Genomic DNA, 10,353 nt, shown 5'->3' with positions numbered 1-10,353 from the left:
TAGGAAACAGAAGATTATAAAAGCCCATTTCAGACCTTAAACACTAAACCTTTGTTATCTTTCCTGCCCCTTTTTTCCTCAGTGTGTTTGAATCTGACAGCCTGGATGTGGCACTAGTACTTCAGAATGGGCACGAAGAAAATGAGCACCCCCAGCAACCCCTTTATCAGGGTAAAAAGTAAGTAACCAGCTAATTTTGGAGTTATATTTTTTCCTTTCTCCACTTAGCAGCAAGAAGAAGAAGAAGAAAAAAAGTCCAAGTAATGCTTCAGCTTTCAGGTGAATGGAACAGACTTTTGATTATCAAATTCTGTGATCATCCACACCCAGGCTTCTCTTGCTGCTTCAATAGTCAGCAAAGTGGAGTCTAAGATCAAAACTGGGCCCATCCAATGTATTGCTGATAGGAAAGACTGTAGCAGAGCAGCTCCTACTGCATGGGATATGGGAGACCTACTAAAATTCAAGGGAAGGAGACCCTCAAGCACTCCCCATATCTTCCCGCTGGGTTTCCTCCATCTTTTCACCTCCCCTTAATGTGAGCACCACATTTGCACTCCAGGCTTTCATAAAGTGTGGCAATAAGTGGAGCAGAAAGGTGGTAACCTGTAGGAGGGCCAGCACAGAGCTGCACTGCCTGCAGGAGAGCTGCAGAAGGACTCAGCCTCCTGTGCTCTCCCCAGTGCCCCAGGCTACTGCAGAAGATGCACCACGCCAGGGCGTGTGGCTCTGTAAGTGAGAGAGGAGTCCATTTATTTCAGGAGTGAATTTGGCCTGGGGCTGGTGCTATTTAGAATAAAGTTGGGCTCAGTGACCTGTGGAAAGCACTTGTTCAGCACCTGGTTAAGAGGCCAATTTGCAAACAGTAAAATCTGGATGCTCTATCAACCAGAACACCTCCAAACGCTGTTGAAGTTTTCTGGTGAGGTTAGGAGCTTTTCTTGCCTCTTCATGAAATGGACTTTTATTCTCAGGGCATTATATCCATTTCCCAACACATTCCACTGTCTTCTAGATGAATCTCCTTCCTTTTAACAGAGGAATGTGATTGTCCTCCCCAAAATCTCTGAAGTTCTTCTCACAGTCAGTTATTAAAGCAAAGGCATAGAAAAGATGCTGAGAGGAAAGATCACAGTGGAGCAAGGAACAGGCTCTATTCAGTTAGCTCAGATTGAGGAAAGAAAAAAAAAAAAAGAAAAAAAAAAGTATGTCAGCAGTAGAAGAGACAACAAAGTCAAAGAATTCCAAGAGCAAGCCAAAGAAATGTGTTTCATTCTTGGGGGTTTAATTATTTTAAACAAACCCAGACTTTTTTCTTGGACCAAAGTCCAAGCCAAGACACTGAGTAGGATGAAAGCAACAAGGAGCTGAGGGGGATGCAGAAGGGAGAATTAAACCAGCCCAGTGAGAGGTTTGGCTTCATGGAGCCTTCACTGCAGCAGGAACTGGATGGGACAGGAGAAGGTGCCTGGGGTGGGAGGTGGGGAGAGACAGCTGAGCTGACACACCGGGTGTTGATGGACACAATTCCTCACTAGCAAATACCCTGGAAATAAGAGGAGATGCTTGTGACTCTGGAGGAGTTTTAAAATTCATTACCCCCCCCCTCCCTGTGGGTAAAGATATTTCTGATAGAAGTGAGAGTGGGAATGGGAAAAGTCCAGGGAAGAAGGGAAGAGGTAAAAACTGGATTGTGCCAAAGGTCCCTGTGCCTGCAGGTCATTAAGATCACTGCACATCCCATTTAGGGCACCCAGACCAAAAACCCCAGAGTACACACCAAAAACAAAGGGCAGGCTGATGAATGAAGGCATTACAGGTGACAGGGGACAGAGACACAAAGCAGAGGAGTTGAAATGTTGCTTAATGACTTGTGGGGGTGGGGAGGAGAAGATGGAGAGATGAAACATCCCAATCACTGTCAGCTCCTAATGGGTACAAAATGCTCATCTGAAACCCAGCAGAAGGTTGCTGGGCCCAGCACCCCTTGTCCTCCATGTCACCACAAGTGACCCTGACCCACCTACATGCACATCTTGGTGCCTTTCTCTGCCCAGGGATCCGTTTCCTGCAGTTATCAATGAACTCTGTTGGCTTAAATCTGAGTCAGGAAAGGGAGAAGTTGGCTTCTCATCTCAAGGCATCATCACAAAAGCCTTCATCATCACCAGGAGCCTTGAGGGATGGCAGCAGATCTGCCACTCAAGTGCAGAGAGACTCTTCCTTTGCCATGTGTGTTTCTCACTTTTGCATGAGAAATTCTTCTAAGAGGAGCAATTATAGAGGAACTGTCCTCCTAACTAAAAGAAAAGGGAAGAAAAGGATAAGCACATATGACAGCACCTGGGGTACATCACCCAGAGCACAGCAGTGAAAGATAACAGGCTGGATAAACTCTTCAGAGGAGTTGCCAGCTATTTATCTAAATTGCATTTCTCAGTACAGCTGAGAAGCACTCCCCTGTCTTTTAAAGGACAGATGAAAGCAGGACTCTGTGATGTCTTTTCCTCTCATCCCTTCTCACACCTCTCCCCTCACCTGGGAATTACTTTCTGCTTTGGGAGCCCAGCACCCACTTTACAAAAATCAGGATCTTCCCTCAGGACCAAATTTACTGCTCTGGTAATATTCTGGCCTCTGCTTTGGATGTGATGGACTAATTTGAGATCCAAAGACAACCTTTTGCCTTTTTAACCCTATTCTAATCTTACACTGGATTTATCCTGCTTTGGATGGAGGAGGAGATAGGGAAAATGCCCTCCTCCATCATCCTCTTCATTGGGAGGCAGAGCTGTGCTGCAGCCATCCAGCCCTTGGCCCAAGAATGTTTCTCCAACTGATTCAATTACATGAAGCTTATGCAGGAGTTACAGGAGGATTATCTGGATTTTATCAGGGTTATTGCAGAAAATTATTATATTGTTACCATTACAGAGTTACAAAAAAGCAAAGAGGAATTGCAGGAAACTTGGCAAGAGCTTGTTAGCAGTGTGGTTCAGTCTGCAGGAGCTAATTAAAATGCCCATACCTCATAATAACCATTTATCTCATCCTAGTCCCCATTTCCTACATCTCTTTCTCTGGATGGAGTGAGAAGGAATGAACTCATCTCATGGGTAGACAGAGAAATAAATCCCCAAAGCCAAGGTGGTTGTGATGCCATTTTCTGTTCTTTCAGCATGGAGGGGACCAGAACCAAGAGGCACAGAGGGCCTGCCTTGTTCTGCAGGAAAAGGAGGGCACTTCCATTCCTTAATCAGTCCTAAAGTATCAGTCTCTTGGAAATAACTCACTTGGTGTGTTTAATCTTTTCACACAACCAAACCAAACAAGTATTCCTGGTGAAATCAAGCTGGGTCACCTCTCCTGAAATGAGGACATTTATGAGATGCACAAAGTTATCTCCCCTTTGAGTTTATGTGTCCTTGTGACTGGGGCCAGACTGAGAGAAGAGGCAGGAGAAAGAGTGTATCCCATCAGATCCTGTCCTCAGAGAAGGGCTCTGGGATCTGGACAGGGATGCAACATTGCAAAATCTCACCTGGGAAAAACCCAACCTGAAAAATCTAGATTTACTTGTGGGATATTACTAAAAGAGAAATGAAATGAACTATATAAATTGCTCTAGTATTAGCAGAGATGAACACAGTGGTACAAACTGTAAATAGAGGTTAGTTCATGTGTATTCAGCACGAGCAGCATGAGGTGTCCTGACATACACACAGAGTGAAAATCTGCTGAAAGGAAGAAAGAGAACTGAGCAGTGAGAAATGAGGAGACAGGAAAGAGGGAGGGGGATTAATCAGCATTAGTGCTGCTTTCAATCACTGGATCCTCTACAGAAATTAAATTGCTTGACTTGTACCAAGCCACCTTTTATCAATACCCACCCTTGCTTTCCTTCATCACCTTCCTGGGCAGGTGGTGGTGATGTCCTTGTGCTGCAGCCTTGGCTACAGCCTGAAGGGGTTAATTTACTCTCAGTCCCCATCTCTTTAAACACAACTCATAAATTTGATTGTTTGCTTGGTTTTTATTACAGTACCTGTAAGCCGGTGTGGAGAAAATACACCTCACACCACTACACTGCAGTTTTCCAAAGTGAAGTTTAAGGCTCCATCAGCAGATGTAATGGGCACAGGTTTTAAACCTTACAGCAAGGGCAATAAGCTATTATTGGCCACAGCATAAAAGCAAAATATAAGCCTCACAACCCAGAGCCTGAGCCCTCAAATATGGATGTAACATGACCAACGTATGGATATATTTATGTAATCCTTTGTTTAACTGCCCTTTATGCATATGTTCCATACATATGGTACTTGCAGGCATATAATATGTAAACATACACACAGATACATAGAGTTGGAGTTGTCACAAATGAGAGCTGAGAAAAACAAGTCTCTGGTTTTAATTACCAGCTGTAATTCCACCCGGGCTCATTACTTCTTTCCCTGAAGTAACAAATAAAGAATAACTCTCCCTAAAAGCTGGGCTCTGTATTTCACTGTTTGAGCACCAGCCTGGCACCTCAGGGCAGTGTTAGGATGGGCTCTAGGAGTGGTTAGATGCAGGTGCTAGACCTAAACTTCCCTCCCTGCCCCCAAATTAAGAAGAAAGCCAGGAGGTTTAGGAGATTTACATATATTTTTGTGCTGTAAACCAGCCCGAACTGGAGCTGTGGTGAAGCTGCAAGCATCTGGAGGTCTTCATTAAGCCAGTGCTCAGCAAGGGTTGGAACTTGGCCTTGTGTCCCTGAATAAGCTCAAAATAGTTTGTCCATGGGGACCATCTGACCTTCTTGCTCCCTTCCTAACTCTGTGTATTTTATTTGATGGGCTTCAAGGGATTTCCTTTGATTATTGCCAACACCTCTGGAGATCCATTCAAAAGGCTCCTGAATGCTTGCAAAACCTCTCCCTGTGCAGTCAGCCCACAGAGAAACCTCACAGAGGAGATGTGAGTCTCAGGAGGTTTTATAGCAGCTCCTCCAATGCCTGTAATTCCTCTATCAGCAAACACTTTACACGTTGCACTGGGAGAGGGATGTAGAAAAGGAAGAGCTATTTCACAAAGCAACTACTTAATAACTACAGCTCTACATGACAGCCCAAAAAAAAAAAAAAAAAAAAAAAAAAAAAAAAGTAATCCCAAATAGCTTTCCTAATTCAGACTGTATTAAAATGTATATAAATGTATAAAGTAACAGCATTTCACTCACTTGGTCATTTTCCACATGGATAAATGCTCAATCACTTCCAGACCCTGCTGAGCTTCCTTCCATGTATGCTGGAAAAGTTGAACAGTTAAATATTCACCCTGGCTCTCTTCTACTGGGTTTCCTTCCTAAAAAGAGGAAAACGATTGTCCCATCCTGGCTTCAAAGGAGATGTTTGGGTTAAAGAGCAGAGTTGCACAGGGAATTTTCCTGGGTGATGAGGGAGGCAGCAGAACACAGAGGAAAAATGAGGGAGGAGGAAGAGTTGTGTGGTATTTTGATACTATACCTGATTTTGGCCCAAATAATAGCTCAGGATGCTTTAGATGCAGCAAGGTGAAGGGTTTGTAGCCTATCCTATCCTGCAAAACCAGAATGGGGTTTTTATAAAGTGTTCCATGGCAATGAGAGGAATCAATGCAGAGATGCTTCTGCTTATGCACTCTTTGTATTAAGAGTTAGTTGATGACTTCTCATCATTTGAAAGAAATGTTCAGCCTCAGTGCTTGAAATTATCCAGCTGCAGCATTTTCTACTCAATCCAATCTCCAGTTAATTTGATCCTTCATTTATCTTGAACAAAGCCTCCTAATAAAAACATTTGTATTACAAATGATACACTTGATCAATGGGACTGCTTTAGGCAAGTATTTGATAATTTGAACACTAGCTATAAAAAGTCCTCATTTAATCAATGCAGCTGGCCAGAATTTGGAAGCAGAGAAAGCCCCCAAACTGTACATCACTAAAAGCCAGACTGTAATTAAATATCAGGTTATTTAGATGTCCTTACCAACATTATGGTTAGAACTGGCTAGGGTAATCTGCATGATATTAGCCCTAATTATTTTTGGTACCATGATTAACTATTTGGGTGACTCAAAGCAACAAGAATGGAATGAATCAAAACAAGAAGCTGGCTGGGCAGGGAACTGATTTTCTTTCAATCCTGTAATTCCCTTGGTTGCATCAAAGAGATAGGCTTTTTTAGGCTTTTTTTGGCTTTTTTTTACAGATGGAAAAGCCCGTGGACACACAGCTGATCAGGATCCACATCCCATGTGGGTCAGTGGTGACATTAGACCTGGTGCAGGGGCTGGGAAGCTGCTCTCAGGAGTATCCAGGACCTGCTGCATTTCTGAGATAGTTTTTCAAACACAGGAAAGCTTCAAGGTCATGGGCTGCTCTGCTATGGGTCTGTGTTCTCCCTCCAGGCTTGAAGCAGAAAACATCATTCCTTGGCAGCCCAAGTGGATTTCTGCTTTATAGCATCTGTTGCTCTCCCTGGATGCTTTGAGGAGTGCTTGGAATTTTAGCCCATTTTTATTTTCATTAATGGTGGTATTAATCAACATTTTTCTTGTGGTCTCCACAGACTGCTCAGAGATACTCTCGGAAAGCAAAGACAAATTCCAGATCAGGATTCTTCTTGTTTGTTATTATTATATGTGAAAAGTGAAATCATTCCTCTCTTTGCTCAGATTTCTGCATGAACAGACTGAAAAAATTCCAGCAGCTCCAACATCCCTCCTGCACCTTGGTCAGACACAGCTACCAGCAGATGTGTCATGAAGAAAGCTCAGAAAGGCTTACAAATACTCACAATGTACATCAGGCTATTTTATTTTTGCTTCTTTGACCCTTTTAAATCAGCATTTTTAGGACTTCATTTAAATGGCAGAGAAAGATGGAGCTCAGTGAGGAGCAGATGCACCAAGTTGTAGGACACAACAGCCCCAAATCTCTTTCAATCCATCCCCTCTTTCCCTCTAGAACCTTTTTTCTCTTCACTGGGTTATCTTTGACCAGTATTTATTTATTTGCTTTGCTGACTTCAAGGGACATTTCTCCTGGCTGGATAAAGACATTTTTTTTTTTTTTTTTTTTTACTAACAAATGCATAGAAACATTTTTGATAATGCTGCAAAACCCACTGGTGTTCTGGGTCCCTGTGGGCAGGTAAATGTTTTGTGTCATTCAGCAGCCACTGCTCTGCTTGATTAAGGAGCAGCATTTTCACAGCCAGCACGACTGCAAAACAGACCCCAAGCAGCAGCAAGGACCAAAGTGGGAGGAATTAAAGGGCTGGTGGAGGTTCCGTGGGGCTCCAAGGACTCCCCCAGGGAGGATAAAAAAGAATTAGAAAGGGTTTTATTGATGAGGGTGTGTTGCTTGGGCTGTGATAAGGAACGTAATTCTAAGGATGGGGAGGAAGATTCTCCAGGGCTGAAACTACCATTTGTATCCTGGTGGGAGTCTGAAGTCCCTCAGCTAAGAACTTGGGTAGACAACTCTGCTTCTTGTAGTGTTTTACAAGCTGCCCCAAAAGGCCCAGGGCCCAAGTTAGGGTTACTAAATATGCAGAAAGGATTTATAAAGCAGCAGTAGATAATGAGTGTTTTTCTCCCTGTTTCAAAGAACTCCCTGTCTCCTGCAACACCCATCGAGAGAGGGGGAAAGATGCACATCACCAGCAGCAAAACCTGGACTGTAAATAAATCACCTTTGGGTGGGGCTGCAGATGCCAAAGGAGAGGTAAGGATGGTGTAGGCATCCATTCAGCAAGTGGAGAGGAAAGCATCTGCTCTGAGACACCCCAATGCTTAGAGTGAGAAATTGTTGCTCTGGCTGCAATACTTCAGGAGTCAGACACATCAAGTGAATGGAATCCACACAAATGAGGTCGTTAGCATAACCAAATATGATCTTCATTCCTTCAAGAATGAAAAATATGAGTAATTCCCTGGCAAGGCCCAATTATAGCCTGCCAGCACTAGCACTTGGGCTATATCTATTATGGAATAATAAGATAACATTAATAAGATTCCCAAAAAGAACATTAGACAGCCAATCTCTCAGCAGTGTACAACCAGTCAAACTATTCAGGCTGGCTCCTGCCTGCATAGCTCAACACTCACCAGGTCTTTCTTTGCCATCTTCAGTGGGGAAATTCAGGTCTTCCAGCTTTTAAGCAAGAAGCTCCGAGTGGGAAACAGATTGAGAGCTCTGGGATTGCTGAGAAACACCAGGTAGCTGCTCTCATTTGAGGAGTTAGAGTATCAGACATCAGTGTGAGAGCTACAGCAAACAATCACATGCTCAGGAAATGTTACTGTAGAGCCAGAGAGATGCTGGCAGCTTTGTATTGGGTTGTTAACCCCAGTGCAGAAGCACAGCTCAAACCCGTGCTGCTGCTTCCAGCCTCTTGCCCTAAGCCTAGCTGAATAAACACCTTTTAGCCCATTTCCTGGCATCCTGAGGAGCTCCCAGGGATGCACAGGGAGCATCCAGATCTATTTCATGGGGCATCAACACAACGTGAGGAATTGGGAGGGAGGTTTCAGACGAACATCACCCCTCTCCTTCCTGAGATACCTTTGGAGATATGTTTAAAAAAAGAAACCAAACCACAGACACACAAAAAACCCCAAACAAACAAACAAAAAACCCCAAAACCCACAAAAAATCCAAATAAAAAAAGCAAGACAAAAAGACATACATAGCTAAGAGCAACCTCATCTATTGCTCCGAAGCCTGGGAGGATGGGAGGCAGGTGAGTTTTCCATCACTGTAATTTAGGAAGATGTGAGGAGCATCCAAGCTCTGCAGGCCCAAGGACACGTCGATACCACCACAGGTTTGGCAGGTGGCTAAAGTGGCCCTTCTCAAGGAAGGGAAGCTGCAGAGTCTCAGCACAGAGGGCTGTAATGAGGATTAATAAGGCGTGTGAAGATGCTCTGTAATTGTCTGGCTGGCTGTTTCCTTTGCACCTTATGTTATCGTTTATGCTCGTGCAAAGTGGCTGTAAAATGCTCCAGGACTGATGCAATATAACTCTGCAGCCTCTACCTACAGGTGTAAATTGCTCTGGGACGTTCAAGGCAATGTCTAAATGCAAATTAATCTGATCATCTCTGTTGTCTTTCCACCTCCACCCCCACCCCGCTCCCTTCTGTAAACTCCTCTGTAGCCAATAGAACATTTTAATGCCCAATAAGCTACAAAATTTCAGGTATTTCATGTGTGAACTCCCCAGACACAGAATTAGCTGTGCAGGTCCCAAGGAGGGCTGGAGCTGCATCATGATGTGGTGGCTGGGCCAGCAGCACTGTGGTTCTGGGGGCTTGGTGACTGCCCACAGCTGGAAGATCAAGCAGAGAAACATTCACATTATAAACCTCAGGGGCTGGTGCCAGTCTGAACCCAGGAGAAGCCATGAAAAATGAGGTAACAACATAATTTCAAAGAGAATGGACAAAACCCAATGCCTGACCTTGCCCAGATATAAAAAAAAAAACCCCAAAACCCACAACAACTGCAGACTTTTGGCAGCTGGAAAATGAGCTTGAACTAAAACGTATGAGCTGGTATTACAGGGAATAACCCTGAAGAGGTGGAAAGCTTTGATAGACACACTCCTACAGGTAGCTTCAAGCCCTGGCAGCTGCAAGGCTTCAATAATGAATGTCAGCCTGCTGGCCAGCTGTGAGGGGAATAAACAGCTATTTGCCTTCAGTAGAAAGTAGCATCAGTTTGACATACGACATTCAAATGATATGAACTTTAAAAGAGTGGTTAAATGACTGCTGTTTGACTTGAAACCTGGAATCCAGAGAAGCAGCAGTGCAGCAGTTTACCTTTGCTCTGTGGGGGATTGAATCACTGGGCTTAAAAATGAGAGATCAAAAAATTCCTGCAAATTCAGCCCATGGGATGCTGTGTGTCCAGCTGCTCCACCACGTGTACCACAGTGATTAGAGGGGAAAGCTGGGTCCTGCTGTTCCCATGTCCTTTGGCTCTGCAGATGGCACATGGAGGACTGAGGAGCCACATAGGTGTTTCTGGGGACAGATGGGGAGAGGCTGGAAGGGTGGAATTTGGGGCCATGGGGTCCTACCTGCTCCTGTTTCATGGTCCAGCACCCCCTTTCTCCTGGCATCCTCCACCTCCTCCATGCGGGGGGGGGTATCTCTTCAAGACTCTTCTGTATTTTGCCTTGCAGGACACCAGCCCAGCCAGCACCATGTCCATCACCAGCTTTTTTTTTAAATTTCTTCAAGACATGAGTGCTGCAAAAAAATTCCCTCTCTATTTTAGGAGACCTTGTTATGCACTTGTTACATTAGCCTGTCAGC

The 10,353-nt window shown here is 44.2% G+C and overlaps 1 long non-coding RNA gene across 1 annotated transcript in view; it reads left to right on the top strand.

Moving 5' to 3' along the window:
* Positions 1–5,110: 5,110 nt before the first annotated feature.
* Positions 5,111–10,353, top strand: part of LOC139803882 (uncharacterized) — a 395,404-nt gene continuing 390,161 nt past the window's right edge. Inside the window, exon 1 of the long non-coding RNA XR_011729195.1 lies at positions 5,111–5,144. This is a non-coding gene — a long non-coding RNA (uncharacterized lncRNA). The remainder of the gene's footprint in view (positions 5,145–10,353) is intronic.

This window comes from Heliangelus exortis, chromosome 17 (assembly GCF_036169615.1).
Source record: "Heliangelus exortis chromosome 17, bHelExo1.hap1, whole genome shotgun sequence".
In the NCBI taxonomy this organism is placed as follows: domain Eukaryota; kingdom Metazoa; phylum Chordata; class Aves; order Apodiformes; family Trochilidae; genus Heliangelus; species Heliangelus exortis.
This window is presented reverse-complemented; position numbering and strand designations above follow the sequence as displayed.